Consider the following 16,748-nt stretch of genomic DNA (forward strand, 5'->3'; position numbering starts at 1 on the left):
GCGGAGGATCAGTGTGCGTATTGTAAAGAGTTTGGGCATTGGGCCGAAGATTGTCCGGTACTTCGTGAACAGCGTAGTCAGCGTGGTCGAGGTGGAAGGTCAAGAGGAGGTTATACTGGAGCGAGAGGTGGTGGAGGTGATCGTAGGCAGGTTGAGGAGAGGGGCCGTGGCCAGGATGAACGAAATACGTTTGATAGATGGAATCAATATCAGATTTCGGAGGGAGAGAATGTGGAACACCAGGATTATGTGCACGCATAGGACTGCGTAGGATGGGGTAAGGAATCAGTTGAAGTGCCGGTAGATCAGCAAGGTCCATATGTAACAGCGGGCATTCTGGGTTCTACTGATCAATTTCTAGTCGACACTGGAGCTACTCGTAGCGCTTTGTCGAAAAACTTGGTTCCGAGGGCTCCCCTGTCTGGCGAAATGATTACGTGTGTAGGGTTTGATGGCACACCCTCCCCCAGCCCATTGTCCAAGCCCCTTGCACTATGCATTGATAAATACTTTAGTTTTGGCCAATTTTTGTTATCACCCCATACCCCAGACAATATCCTGGGTATTGATTTGCTTAAATATTTTCGAGCGACAATACGTTGCGCTCCAGAGGGAGTGCGGGTTATCCTGAATGACAATTACCCTAACCCTGACAGGTTTTATGCTATTTGAGACATTCCAGCTTTGGCCTCTCTACCGCATACGTTGTGGGCGACCTCAGATACGGATGTGGGAGAGATGCGTATTCCACCAATACACATTACTGTTAAGGAGGGGGCCCCTCTACCACGAGTGCCACAGTATAAGATTTCGAGAGAAGGTGAAATTGCATTGACACATATTGTTCAGGATTTGATTTCTGCAGGGGTTGTGGAGGAGGTCCCTTATAATGTTTGTAACAGTCCTATTCTTCCGATTCTTAAGAGAGACACTGACGGCAAAATCTATCGATTTATTATTGATTTGCGAGAGATCAACAAAATTGTCATTCCCCAATACCCGGTGGTGTCTGATATTACGACCTTGCTTACCTTGGTTCCACCGACAGCCACCACCTTTAGCGTTATTGACTTAAAGAATGCGTTCTTTTCCATCCCTGTTCATCCTGATAGCAGATATCTGTTCGGCTTTATGCTCAATAATAAATCGTATAGATTTTGCCGTGTTCCCCAAGGATATACTGAAAGTCCTAGCATCTACAGCCAGGCTTTGAAAAGGCAGCTAGATTCCTTTAAATTGCAGTCTGGCGTTGCGCTCATCCAGTACGTGGATGACCTTCTGCTTGCCGCTGACTCCTATGCCCAATGTGAACAGAGCACACTTGCGTTGCTTTCCTTTTTGGCACAAAACAATCACAAGGTTTCCAAGAAAAAGCTTCAATACTGTAGACCCCAGGTGACCTATCTCGGTCATCTGTTGTCTAAGGAGGGGCGTGCATTAACATCTGATCGAATTCAAGCAATTTTAGACACACCAGTCCCCCGCACGCAGAGAGATGTACGTGCCTTCATAGGGTTGACGTCCTTTTGTAGGCAATGGATCATGGGTTTTTCACATATCATAAAACCTTTGCTAGCATTACTGTCCAAAGCTACACCAATGCCTCTTGAGTGGACAGATGAATGTCAGAAAGCTTTTGAGCAGTTGAGGCAGGCCCTTTGTTCCGCACCCGTGTTAGGTACACCAGACTACACGAAACTTTTCACATTGTACGTGCACGAGAATGATGGGTGCGCATTGTCAGTGTTAGTGCAATTACACGGGGATAAGCAGAGACCATGTGCATACTTCTCTGCCATTCTGGATCCTGTAGCACGAGGGTTGCCTGGGTGTTTTCGAGCGGTAGCAGCAACAGCGGTGGCCATACGACAGAGTGAAGGAATAGTGTTATCACACAAATTGTTGGTGTTAGTTCCTCACGCAGTAGATGCCCTGTTAAACCAAACAAAGACCCAATACCTTACGAGTGCACGGCTAACAGGATATGAGCTGACACTCTTGGCGCCACATATTACACTGAAAAGATGCGCTACTTTGAACCCTGCCACTTTATTGCCCTATCCGGCCGAGGAGGGTCAGGAAGAAAAACATCACAACTGTGTTTTCCTGACCGAGGAACAGACAAAGGGTCGTGTCGACTTACAGGATGTGCCACTTCCAGATGTGGATGGGGAACTGTGGGTTGATGGATCGTGTTTAAGGCTGCCAGATGGTACGACTTCCGCAGCCTATGTTTATTGGTAGAAACAGCTAGGATACCACAAAAGTCGGCTCAGGCAGCAGAGCTGATAGCCTTAACTAGAGCCTGCGAATTGAGTGCCGGATTATGTGTGAACATATACACGGACAGCCGGTATGCCTTTGGAGTGGCCCATGACTTCGGGCTACTTTGGAGGGAACGTGGGTTTCTGACATCACACGGAGAGCACATTATGCACGGAGAGCTAGTGCGTGATCTCCTAAATGCGTTGCTTGGCCCTAAGAAAGTAGCGATAGTGAAGTGCAGTGCCCATAAAAAGATCACGGACAGAGTGGGCCAAGGAAATGCCTTTGCAGACAGCATAGCAAGACAAACGGCTATGTCCCGAACTAGCTCCCCCATGTACGTGGTACAATCACAGGCTGAGCGATGGAGTGATGCTAGAGCAGAAATACGGGATATTCAAAAATCAGCTACGGAATCTGAACTCGCGGCTTGGGCAGCAGATGGGGTACTAGATGACGAGGGTTGTTGGAGAAGCAAAGACATGGAGAAGTGGAAATTGCCTGCGGCTTACTTACAGGCGATGGTCCAAATGACACATGGACTGGCCCATGTCGGAGCTCTTGCAATCACTCGGCTTTTAACACGAGTTTGGGAACATCCCGAGATTGCTAATACTGCAAAGAGAGTAGTGCAGACCTGCCTGGTATGTTTGCAACACAATCCTGGAAAGGGGACCCATACTCCGAAAGGAGGGTTCGTTCCACCTTCTGCACCATTTGAGGTGCTTCAAATGGATTACATCCAACTCGAGCGCTGCAATAACCTGAAGTATGTCCTAGTGATGGTATGTGCTTTTAGCAAATGGGTTGAGGCCTACCCCACGAAAGACAACACGGCTTTGACAACAGCTAAGGTGTTGCTTAAGGAATTCTTTCCTCGCTTTGGAGTTTGTAAATTTTTGTGGAGCGATAATGGGCCCCATTTTGTTATAAAGATTGTGGAATATGTACTGAAGGGGTTAGGGATTCAGCAGAAGTTCCACGCTGTATTCCACCCTCAGTCAGCAGGTCTGGTCGAGCGGTACAATGCTACGTTGAAGCTTAAGCTGGCCAAAATTGTGGCGTCTACATCGTTGAAGTGGCCAGATGCTTTGCCGCTAGCACTGCTCTCTCTTAGATCAGTACCCCACTCGCGAACTGGCCTTACGCCTTATGAGGTGGTGTTTGGCCGCCCTATGAATATCTGGGGGGTGCCCAAGCCGCGATTAATACATGATGTGCCTTGTGTTATGATGAATGATTATTTGGCACGATTAACAAATGATTTGCTCTCTATTCATCAACAGGTTCGAGAAGCGCTCCCTGACAACTCTACTGGAGAGGGCCATGATCTCCGCCCTGGTGACCATGTAATGATTCGCTCGTTTGAAAGAGCAAGCAGTCTGGAGCCCAGGTGGAAGGGCCCCGAGCAGGTCCTCCTTGCGACCCGCACCGCTGTACGAGTTACAAACAGGAAGCGGTGGGTGCATTCGACACATTGTCGCCGTGTCTCTCCGGATCTGGTGACTCCTGCTGTGCTGACTGATTACAAGGAGATCTTGGAGAAAGAAAAGAGCCCAGCTGTGACGTCGGCCGAAGTTGAGGGAGCCTTCCCGGACCAAGCTGCTGCCGGACGAGAGCGCTACAACCTGCGTCCTCGATAAGAAGATTTTTTTGCATTTTATGACTGGTTGGTTACCGCTCCAGGTTTGTGAAACGGAAACCGGGAATTCCAAGGGGTGGGGATCAGTTCTGCCAGTGTAGCGACACCCGTCTTGGCCCGGAGCAGAAAACAACGGCTACCTCGGAGTTCAGCACCGTATTTTTCTTTTTTTAGGTATAGACGCACGTGTATCTGAGACTTTGTGGACAATTTGTGCTACTTGAGACTTTGCACGAACATTTCTGAACTATGGCATCAACGGCATCTCGTGATAAGAAAATATTGGGTGCCTTTCTCTTTGTTCTGACTATTGTAGTGATAGCTGTCATAGCCTGGGTAGTCGAACTTGTGGTGCCTGTACGTGAACATTTGCTGCCGACTACCCCGGCTCCGTCTGAACATTTTCATTTTACACTGCCCTTTCATGAAGAACGACACCGCCAAACGTATTTAAATAACAGCTTCATTCAGATTCTTCACCACACACATAACATGACCAATACCTCAAATTGTTGGGTGTGTGGGATGTTGCCAGGGCACCAGAAGAGAGGGGGCACCCCACTTATTCCACTCCCGTTTTCGCATAATGGATCATGCAACGCTTGGTACACCCTCCTCTTTACTTTGAGATGGCCAACAAAAGGGGGGGTGCTTTTCCGCTTGAATAAAGTATGTTCCCATGACAAGGATGGGTTTCCCCGGGCTGAGGGCACTCGATTTGAATGGGAAGAGTATAGGCCTGATAATGTGTCTGCCCCACGTGTATACAGCAATCAGCGGAACATTAATGTATCTAGTGCACATGTTATAAATGTCATTGCTACAAAAGCCGATTTATGTATCAGGAATAAGGGTTCGATTGCAGTGGGGAAAAGCGAATGTAATACTACTCTCACGTTTGATAGCCCGAATGGCATTTCATTTGTTGCATCACGAAATACATATTTTATCTGTGGAACGAAGGGCTACCACCAGCTTCCATTGGGGTGGTTGGGCACGTGCTACGTATCGTTTGTGTTACCTCCTGTATTCATTGCCCCTCCAATGTATCACAATGATTACACCTTGTACCACGACTTCGTCTTGAATAGGGTTAAACGAACTGTTGTCCTGGAGGACATTGACCAAACAGATACTGCATTGCAACAGTATGTGGACTTCAATCTGGGACTATTCTCCTTTGTGGGGGCTGCATTAAACAGCCGGAAAATCAGACGACTGACACGTGTTGTCGAGGCTGTAGCGAATGACACTGCCATTGCCCTGGGGAATATTACCGAGGAACTACAGATTTCCAGGATTGTTACACTCCAAAATAGGATGGTATTGGATGTTGGTTTGGCTGATCGTGGGGGGGCATGTAGAATTATCGGAAGCAGCTGTTGTGTATATATTCCGGACAATTCTCCATCTGTGTATGATGCCATCTCCAAGCTTCATAAAATTGCAGCTGAAATACACCCGGACAATGGAACTTGGACACTTTCGGGATGGTTCTGGTCCATGCTTGCAACTTGGGGCTGGAAACTGTTGACGATTCTGTGTATACTTGTGGGAGCCATGTTTTTCATATGCCTATGTATTCAATGTGGCCCAGCCTTATGTTCAATGTGTTTATCAGCTTGCATACCATCAAGACAAGCTCTTGCCCATGACAAAATGATGCTTCACAAAGAGGTAACACAAATCATGTTAATAGACATCGAGGACGAACATCCTGATTATGTTCACTATGAGGTAGATTCAGCTAAACGCTAAAAGGGTCGTCTGTTGTAATTGGCCCGGCCGCATTAGCGATTAGCTGAACCTACACGTTGTCCTCCTTAACTTGGCTATATACGAAAACGCCATTTTGAATGTTGCGGCGGCCATCTTAGATCATAAGCGGCCTCGTGGCCGGCGTGCCCTTTAGTCCGTTGTCCGTTCCACTGACCACTCCAATCTGCCCAGCAACAGGCTATTTTTAGTACTGGTCAAGCCGCACATGCGCAGTTCCAGCTGACCCGTAAGCCTTCAGGAATGTGCACCAAACTGACCAGCGGAGTTGTGCCCCCTCCAATGAGCTGGCAGTATTCCAAAACATGACCATATATGTCCTTAAAATGTGTCTTAACTTGTGCCGCCTATCTTTTATTGCCCCAAAACTGTATATAAACGGGGTCACACCGGTGTTCGGTGTGATACCTCTTGCATTACCGAAGGGTGCTGTTTGAGTGTACCACCACCCCATGGGGTCTTAATAAACTTGTTCTTTGCCTTTTACAGTTTCCGTGCCAACAGTTCTTGAGTGTAAGTGGGTTATCTCCGGAGCGTGTAGGCCTTGGGAACCCCGAATTACTTCATATAGAGATAACTCTAATCACTAGTATATGCAGTAGACCTTTGTACTCTCTACCATTCCTATGTGACTCTTAGAGTATATCCATGTGTATCCCTTTCCTATGTATATAGAGATAACTCTAATCACTAGTATATGCAGTAGACCGCTGTACTCTCTACCATTCCTATGTGACTCTTAGAGTATATCCATTCGTATCCCTTCCCTATGTATATAGAGATAACTCTAATCACTAGTATATGCAGTAGACCTTTGTACTCTCTACCATTTTTATGTGACTCTTAGAGTATATCCATTTGTATCCCTTCCCTATGTATATAGAGATAACTCTAATCACTAGTATATGCCGTAGACCTTTGTACTCTCTACCATTCCTATGTGACTCTTAGAGTATATCCATTCGTATCCCTTCCCTATGTATATAGAGATAACTCTAATCACTAGTATATGCAGTAGACCTTTGTACTCTCTACCATTCCTATGTGACTCTTAGAGTATATCCATTCGTATCCCTTCCCTATGTATATAGAGATAACTCTAATCACTAGTATATGCAGTAGACCTTTGTACTCTCTACCATTCCTATGTGACTCTTAGAGTATATCCATTGGTATCCCTTCCCTATGTATATAGAGATAACTCTAATCACTAGTATATGCTGTCAACCTTTGTACTCTCTACCATTCCTATGTGACTCTTAGAGTATATCCATTCGTATCCCTTCCCTATGTATATAGAGATAACTCTAATCACGAGTATATGCAGTAGACCTTTGTACTCTCTACCATTCCTATGTGACTTTTGAAGTATATCCATGTGTATCCCTTCCCTATGTATACAGAGATAACTCTAATCACTAGTATATGCAGTAGACCGCTGTACTCTCTACCATTCCTATGTGACTCTTAGAGTATATCCATTCGTATCCCTTCCCTATGTATATAGAGATAACTCTAATCACTAGTATATGCAGTAGACCGCTGTACTCTCTACCATTCCTATGTGACTCTTAGAGTATATCCATTCGTATCCCTTCCCTATGTATATAGAGATAACTCTAATCACTAGTATATGCAGTAGACCTTTGTACTCTCTACCATTCCTATGTGACTCTTAGAGTATATCCACTCGTATCCCTTCCCTATGTATATAGAGATAACTCTAATCACTAGTATATGCAGTAGTCCTTTGTACTCTCTACCATTCCTATGTGACTCTTAGAGTATATCCATTTGTATCCCTTCCCTATGTATATAGAGATAACTCTAATCACTAGTATATGCTGTCGACCTTTGTACTCTACCATTCCTGTTTGACTCTTAGAGTATATCCATTCGTATCCCTTCCCTATGTATATAGAGATAACTCTAATCACTAGTATATACAGTAGACCTTTGTACTCTCTACCATTCCTATGTGACTCTCAGAGTATATCCAATCATATCCCATACCTATGTATATGGAGATAACTCTAATCACTAGTATATGCAGTAGACCTTTGTACTCTCTACCATTCCTATGTGACTCTCAGAGTATATCCAATCATATCCCATACCTATGTATATAGAGATAACTCTAACCTCTAGTATATGTAGTAGACCTGTACACTCTACCATTCCTATGTGACTCTTTGAGTAAATCCATCCGTATCCCTTCCCTATGTATATAGAGATAACTCTAATCACTAGTATATGCAGTACACCTTTGTACTCTCTACCATTCCTATGTGACTCTTAGAGTATATCCATTTGTATCCCTTCCCTATGTATATAGAGATAACTCTAATCACTAGTATATGCAGTAGACCTTTGTACTCTCTACCATTCCTATGTGACTCTTAGAGTATATCCATTTGTATCCCTTCCCTATGTATATAGAGATAACTCTAATCACTAGTATATGCAGTAGACCTTTGTACTCTCTACCATTCCTATGTAACTCTTAGAGTATATCCATTCGTATCCCTTCCCTATGTATATAGAGATAACTCTAATCACTAGTATATGCAGTAGACCTTTGTACTCTCTACCATTCCTATGTGACTCTTAGAGTATATCCATTCGTATCCCTTCCCTATGTATATAGACATAACTCTAATCACTAGTATATGCAGTAGACCTTTGTACTCTCTACCATTCCTATGTGACTCTTAGAGTATATCCATTTGTATCCCTTCCCTATGTATACAGAGATAACTCTAATCACTAGTATATGCAGTAGACCTTTGTACTCTCTACCATTCCTATGTGACTCTTAGAGTATATCCATTCGTATCCCTTCCCTATGTATATAGAGATAACTCTAATCACTAGTATATGCTGTCGACCTTTGTACTCTCTACCATTCCTATGTGACTCTTAGAGTATATCCATTCGTATCCCTTCCCTATGTATATAGTGATAACTCTAATCACTAGTATATGCTGTCGACCTTTGTACTCTCTCCCATTCCTATGTGACTCTTAGAGTATATCCATTCGTATCCCTTCCCTATGTATATAGAGATAACTCTAATCACGAGTATATGCAGTAGACCTTTGTACTCTCTACCATTCCTATGTGACTCTTGGAGTATATCCATGTGTATCCCTTCCCTATGTATACAGAGATAACTCTAATCACTAGTATATGCAGTAGACCGCTGTACTCTCTACCATTCCTATGTGACTCTTAGAGTATATCCATTCGTATCCCTTGCCTATGTATATAGAGATAACTCTAATCACTAGTATATGCAGTAGACCTTTGTACTCTCTACCATTCCTATGTGACTCTTGGAGTATATCCATTCGTATCCCTTCCCTATGTATATAGAGATAACTCTAATCACTAGTATATTCAGTAGACCTTTGTACTCTCTACCATTCCTATGTCACTCTTAGAGTATATCCATTTGTATCCCTTCCCTATGTATATAGAGATAACTCTAATCACTAGTATATGCAGTAGACCTTTGTACTCTCTACCATTCCTATGTGACTCTTAGAGTATATCCATTTGTATCCCTTCCCTATGTATATAGAGATAACTCTTATCACTAGTATATGCAGTAGACCTTTGTACTCTACCATTCCTATGTGACTCTTAGAGTATATCCACGCGTATCCCTTCCCTTTGTATATAGAAATAACTCTAATCACTAGTATATGCAGTCGACCTTTGTACTCTCTACCATTCCTATGTGACTCTTAGAGTATATCCACTCGTATCCCTTCCCTTTGTATATAGAGATAACTCTAATCACTAGTATATGCTGTCGACCTTTGTACTCTCTACCATTCCTATGTGACTCTTAGAGTATATCCACTCGTATCCCTTCCCTTTGTATATAGAGATAACTCTAATCACTAGTATATGCTGTCGACCTTTGTACTCTCTACCATTCCTATGTGACTCTTAGAGTATATCCACTCGTATCCCTTCCCTTTGTATATAGAGATAACTCTAATCACTAGTATATGCAGTAGCCCGCAGTGCTCTCTACCATTCCTATGTGACTCTTAGAGTATATCCACTCGTATCCCTTCCCTTTGTATATAGAGATAACTCTAATCACTAGTATATGCAGTAGACCTTTGTACTCTCTACCATTCCTATGTGACTCTTAGAGTATAGCCACTTGTATCCTTCCCTTTGTATATAGAAATAACTCTAATCACTAGTATATGCAGTCGACCTTTGTACTCTCTACCATTCCTATGTGACTCTTAGAGTATATCCACTCGTATCCCTTCCCTTTGTATATAGAGATAACTCTAATCACTAGTCTATGCTGTCGACCTTTGTACTCTCTACCATTACTATGTGACTCTTAGAGTATATCCATTCGTATCCCTTTCCTATGTATACAGAGATAACTCTAATCACTAGTATATGCTGTCGACCTTTGCACTCTCTACCATTCCTATGTGACTCTTAGAGTATATTCATTTGTATCCCTTTCCTATGTATACAGAGATAACTCTAATCACTAGTATATGCCGTAGACCTTTGTACTCTCTACCATTCCTATGTGACTCTTAGAGTATATCCATTCGTATCCCTTCCCTATGTATATAGAGATAACTCTAATCACTAGTATATGCCGTAGACCTTTGTACTCTCTACCATTCCTATGTGACTCTTAGAGTATATCCATTCGTATCCCTTCCCTATGTATACAGAGAAAACTCTAATCACTAGTATATGCTGTCGACCTTTGCACTCTCTACCATTCCTATGTGACTCTTAGAGTATATTTATTCGTATCCCTTCCCTATGTATATAGAGATAACTCTAATCACTAGCATATGCAGTAGACCTTTGTACTCTCTACCATTCCTATGTAACTCTTAGAGTATATCCATTGGTATCCCTTCCCTATGTATATAGAGATAACTCTAATCACTAGTATATGCAGTAGACCTTTGTACTCTCTACCATTCCTATGTGACTCTTAGAGTATATCCATTCGTATCCCTTCCCTATGTATATAGACATAACTCTAATCACTAGTATATGCAGTAGACCTTTGTACTCTCTACCATTCCTATGTGACTCTTAGAGTATATCCATTTGTATCCCTTCCCTATGTATACAGAGATAACTCTAATCACTAGTATATGCTGTCGACCTTTGTACTCTCTACCATTCCTCTGTGACTCTTAGAGTATATCCATTCGTATCCCTTCCCTATGTATATAGAGATAACTCTAATCACTAGTATATGCTGTCGACCTTTGTACTCTCTACCATTCCTCTGTGACTCTTAGAGTATATCCATTCGTATCCCTTCCCTATGTATATAGAGATAACTCTAATCACGAGTATATGCCGTAGACCTTTGTACTCTCTACCATTCCTCTGTGACTCTTAGAGTATATCCATTCGTATCCCTTCCCTATGTATATAGAGATAACTCTAATCACGAGTATATGCAGTAGACCGCTGTACTCTCTACCATTCCTATGTGACTCTTAGAGTATATTCATTCGTATCCCTTTCCTATGTATATAGAGATAACTCTAATCACGAGTATATGCAGTAGACCGCTGTACTCTCTACCATTCCTATGTGACTCTTAGAGTATATTCATTCGTATCCCTTTCCTATGTATATAGAGATAACTCTAATCACGAGTATATGCTGTCGACCTTATATATCCATTCGTATCTCCTCCTTGAGTGACATTACTCTACATTTGCAATTTCTTCCGTGTGTATCCTTTTTGAAACGCATGCAATCCTAAGTCCTTATGTTTTTCAACTGGTTCTGATGTAAAGCGCTTTGACACCTTCGGGTAAAGTTCGCGCTATAGAAAATTGCATTAAAAAAACGAGCTGCCTATAAAATCTTTAAACAAATGAAAGTACACTTTTCTCAAAATGCTTGTTTGAAAGAGCTCCTTCTTTGCATCAAGCTCCGTTTATGTTCACATTGAAAGACTGAGCAGAACTGGGCATCACTCAGCCCCTGTGTCTGTGTTTCCTGCACTCGTGCTCAGAGAGGATCCCGCGTGCAGTCTGTCCCCCCCCCCCCCTCCTCCCGGTCCTCTCTGCCGCTGGGGGGGGGGGGGGGGGCAAGGAGACAAGAGGGATCACTGCCACAACCGAGAAATGACAAGACGCAATTAAAGAAAACTGGACTCATCCAAGAAGCTCCACACCCAGAGCAGCGCTGCCTCCAGCACAAACATCACTCAGGCGCGGTGCGTCCATTGGGGCGTAGGGGCGAAGCCCCACTAAGCCCCATGGACCCACCACGTTGTCACTAGAAGCCAAACGCAATTATTTAATAAAATCGCGCTATCTGCCGGCCGGGAAACCGGGAGACAAGGGGGGGGGGGGGGAGGATCGGGCTGCTGCAGCTGCGCAAGTGTATTTTTGGGCACAAACATGCCCGCGCATGCGCAGATCGTTTTCTTGTGAATTCCCCCTTAGAGAGAGGACCAGGGGGCGGGCCGCAGCCCCCGGGGTTACACAGGGCGACTGGGCGAGGAGTCATGGTGCCCCCCCAGCCAATCCTGGCGCAGGATTGGCTGGTCACTACATAGCCCTGTTACATAACCCCTGACGGATAGCACGGCCGACTTTGGTGATGGGAAACCAGGTTCGAGCCTCTTATCGAACCATAAAAATGTATACATGACTTACACTGGTGTTAAATAAATAGATATTTTAAAAAACAAATAAAAATGATGTTCCGACTAAGGTGTGAAATTGGTGTCGAATAAATACATGTTTTTAAAAACAATTAATATTAATCATGTATCATTGGTGCTGGAGTACAAGGTTCGAGACTGGTGTTAAACACTGACAAGCTGTGTGCAAGTTATAGGGTCATAAAAATACATGAATGATGGATGGATGCATGAATGGATGCAGGATGAATGATGGGTGGATGAATGGATGGGTGGATGCATGAATGAATGATGGATGCAGGATGGATGCAGGATGGGTGGATGGGCAGATGAATGCATGATGGATGCAGGATGGATGCAGGGTGGATGGATGGGTGCATGAATGAATGATGGATGCAGGATGGGTGGATGGATGATGGATGAATGATGGGTGGATGAATGGATGGGTGGATGCATGAATGAATGATGGATGCAGGATGGATGCAGGATGGGTGGATGGGTAAATGAATGAATGATGGATGCAGGGTGGATGGATGGGTGCATGAATGAATGATGGATGCAGGATGGGTGGATGGATGGATGATGGATGAATGATGGGTGGATGAATGGATGGGTGGATGCATGAATGAATGATGGATGCAGGATGGATGCAGGATTGGTGGATGAATGAATGATGGATGCAGGATGGATGCAGGGTGGATGGATGGGTGCATGAATGAATGATGGATGGATGGATGGGTGGATGCAGGAATGGATGGATGATGGATGGGTGGATGGATGGGTGGATGGATGCATGAATGAATGAATGATGGATGCTGGATGGGTGGATGGATGGGTGGATGAATGAATGATGGATGCAGGATGGATGGGTGGATGAATGGATGGGTGCATGAATGAATGATGGATGCAGGGTGGATGGATGGGTGCATGAATGATGGATGCAGGATGGGTGGATGGATGGGTGGACACATGAATGGATGAATGATGGGTGGATGAATGGATGGGTGGATGCATGAATTAATGATGGATGCAGGATGGGTGGATGAATGAATGATGGATGCAGGATGGATGCAGGGTGAATGGATGGGTGCATGAATGAATGATGGATGCAGGATGGATGGATGGATGCATGAATGGATGCAGGAATGGATGCAGGAATGGATGATGGATGGGTGGATGGATGGGTGGATGGATGGATGCATGAATGATGGATGGATGCTGGATGGGTGGATGGATGGATGGATGGGTGGATGAATGAATGATGGATGCAGGATGGATGGGTGGATGGATGGATGGATGGGTGCATGAATGAATGATGGATGCAGGATGGATGGATGGGTGGACACATGAATGGATGCAGGAATGGATGCAGGATGGATGATGGATGGGTGGAAGGGTGGATGGATGGGTGGATGGATGGATGCATGAATGAATGATGGATGGATGGATGCAGGATGGATGGGTGGATGGATGGATGGGTGGATGCATGAATGAATGATGGATGCAGGATGGATGGGTGGATGGGTGGATGCATGAATGAATGATGGATGCAGGATGGATGGGTGGATGCATGAATGAATGATGGATGCAGGATGGATGCAGAATTGGTGGATGGATGGATGGGTGGGTGGGTGGATGGATGGATGGGTGGATGCATGAATGAATGATGGATGCAGGATGGATGGGTGGATGCATGAATGAATGATGGATGCAGGATGGATGGATGGGTGAATGCATGAATGAATGATGGATGCTGGATGGATGGGTGGATGCATGAATGAATGATGGATGCAGGATGGATGCAGAATTGGTGGATGGATGGATGGGTGGGTGGGTGGATGGATGGATGGGTGGATGCATGAATGATGTATGGATGGATGCAAGGTGGTTCGGGCTCGCTCGCTCGCTGTGCTCGCTCGCTGCGGTGCAATATGCAAATTAGTTTACGCCCCACCACTTTCAAATGTCACCAGCCGCCCCTGACATCACTGCTGCCCAGGTCGCACTCTCACATCTAAACACACTCACACCTTTGCAGGCGCCAATGCTTATTTCCCTGCTGGAGCCTGGAGGCGGCGGTTCCGTCAGCGGCCACCAGAGGGCGCTCCTCGCCTGCTGATGAAACAAACTGAGCTACACACCGTACGAAAGGGAGAAGGGTTTCCTCTTCCGGGTCAGCAGCGGCAGAGACAGCAGCAGCAGCGGTGCTGACATCACTTCCTCCTTGTGCTCTGTGTCCAGCCTGCTGCAGAGGAGGATAGAGCCCTGTCTGTCTGTGCAGCGACATTCATCTACAGACCCCCCCCTCAGACTCCAGATCTGCCCTGCCAGACCCCTGATCTGACCCAGCCCCCCTCACAGACCCCAGGTCTGCCCCCCCCCAGCCCCAGGGGGAAGAGAGAGCCTGGACACGTCTGCACAGGTCTCTGCTCAGGTAGGAGATTGTCAGCACCTTCTGCTGTGTTTGTAGAAATTGACTGAATAAACCTGGAGGGAATCTATGCAGAAGCCGGGCTGAGCTGGGCTCCTCTTTCAGGGCCCCTGGGGCTGAGCTGGGGGATTGGTATAGCAAAGAGGTGTCAGATGGTGCAAGGAGGGGTAGTGTAGGGGAGAGTCTAGAAAGGGCTATTTTGAGGGGTATATTAGTGATATGGGGTTTGGGATGAATGAGAGAGTGGATGTAGAGGATATATTGATATAGGTATAGGCTGAGAAATAGGGAAATGCATTGGATATTGCTGAATTAGAAGAAAGTAATAAATATATAGATCCATAAGTACATGGGAAGTATATAGACGTATAAAGGAAGTAAGTATATGTAGATTAAAGATATTGATAGAGGTTTAGGGTGAGAAATAGGGTAGTGCTTTGAATATGCTTTTTTTGGAGAAAAGTAATATAGATCCAAGTACATGGAAAGTATATAGATGCATAAAGGAAGTAAATATATGTAGATTAAAGATGCAATAGAAAAACTCTGGTTTTAATGTGTTGTACTTAAAAAAAAAATTTTTTGTTAAACATAATTATTCAACATGTTTATACAAAGCAATACACATATTCAGGTACATATCTATAGTACAAATACATGCTTATATACAGAGCGATATGCTGTATATTTCTGTTTGCGTATGGTGCTTATGTGGGGAAGAGCCAATTCTGGAGTAGTTTTCTGAAGATATGGTGGTTGTCGGTGGATCTAATGTTGGGCGTTAAATGTTCCATCCTTTGACTGCTTGAGCAGAGAAGGATTTGCCACCCATGTTTTTTTTCAATTATCTTGGGATTTTGAGGCAAGGTGCAACTCTTCGAAGTTTGTAACCTAAACAGCAATACACGCGCAAAGCTTTTTTGCGTGATGTCTATCAGGCTAATTGGCCTATAGTTAATTGGTAGGAGCGGTGAACCTTTTTTATAGATAGGGATCATTTCCGCTCCAGCCCCACTGGGGGGACTCTTCATGCCCTGAAGTATGGCAATAAATAGCACCCAAAGATATGGAGCCCAGACAGTTGGTTCACTGCGAAAAAGGTCCCCAGGGATTTTGTCTAGGCCGGGTGCTTTGACTGGGGCAATTTTTTACTAAAGCTCCCTTGATTTTATTTAGACTTTTACTTATACTAAAGCTATCGTCATAGGGTTCTGTAGTTTCCCTTAATGTGGGGGAGTGGTCAATCCCCATAGGGCATTCCTCAAATATCTCATTAGTCAATGTTTCTTCCTTGGAATAGAGAGATTCGAAATGTTCCCGCCAGACTTCTTCATCCAGATTTGGGTCTACCAGTGATTTAACACCAGAACTACCAGTGTTGACAACTTTCCAAAAGGTCCTCATGTCCCTGGCCCCCAAGGCGCTTCGCAGAGCATCCCACTTATCCTTTTCCCACCCTTTTTTGCTTTCAAAGATGGCCGCTTTAAATACCGTCCTGGCAGATTTAATTTGCAGGCGATTAGCCTGGACAGACGATGCCAACGATCTTTTGTCTTTGCGGCATTGATCGTTATACCAAGGGTGGGGGGCATCCTGCTAGGCTGGTTTGTTTTTTTGGGATAGAAGAAGTCCAATGTGACTTCTCCTAATCTAGCATGGTTTATTGTGACCAACGCAGGATCTATACCTGATCCATTATGAGTTGTTAAGTTGGATGCCGTCAGGAGCACTGGGACCAGGGCTTCAGATAAAGTGCTCAATTTATCTTGCGATTGACTGAAATGATTTTCTGCAATGGTACCTAAGCACGTAGTTAGTTCTTCCAATGTAATTGACTCCTTTCCCAGGACCGTAGGTCTAGAATATACATTTAAAAGAACAACGGAAATCATTAAGGGAAACTGGAGTATAACACATAGTACATCATTCGATCCTGTGTCGATCTGCTTGGCCGT

At 44.4% G+C, this 16,748-nt stretch overlaps 1 protein-coding gene across 1 annotated transcript in view; it reads left to right on the forward strand.

Moving 5' to 3' along the window:
• Window positions 1-14,588: 14,588 nt before the first annotated feature.
• LOC147672878 (uncharacterized) overlaps window positions 14,589-16,748 on the forward strand; it is a 52,355-nt gene continuing 50,195 nt past the window's right edge. Inside the window, exon 1 of the mRNA XM_086947956.1 lies at window positions 14,589-14,796. The gene's annotated coding sequence lies outside the window, so the exon portion shown is untranslated. The remainder of the gene's footprint in view (window positions 14,797-16,748) is intronic.

Source organism: Lissotriton vulgaris, unplaced genomic scaffold (assembly GCF_964263255.1).
Source record: "Lissotriton vulgaris unplaced genomic scaffold, aLisVul1.2 SCAFFOLD_2727, whole genome shotgun sequence".
In the NCBI taxonomy this organism is placed as follows: Eukaryota; Metazoa; Chordata; class Amphibia; order Caudata; family Salamandridae; genus Lissotriton; species Lissotriton vulgaris.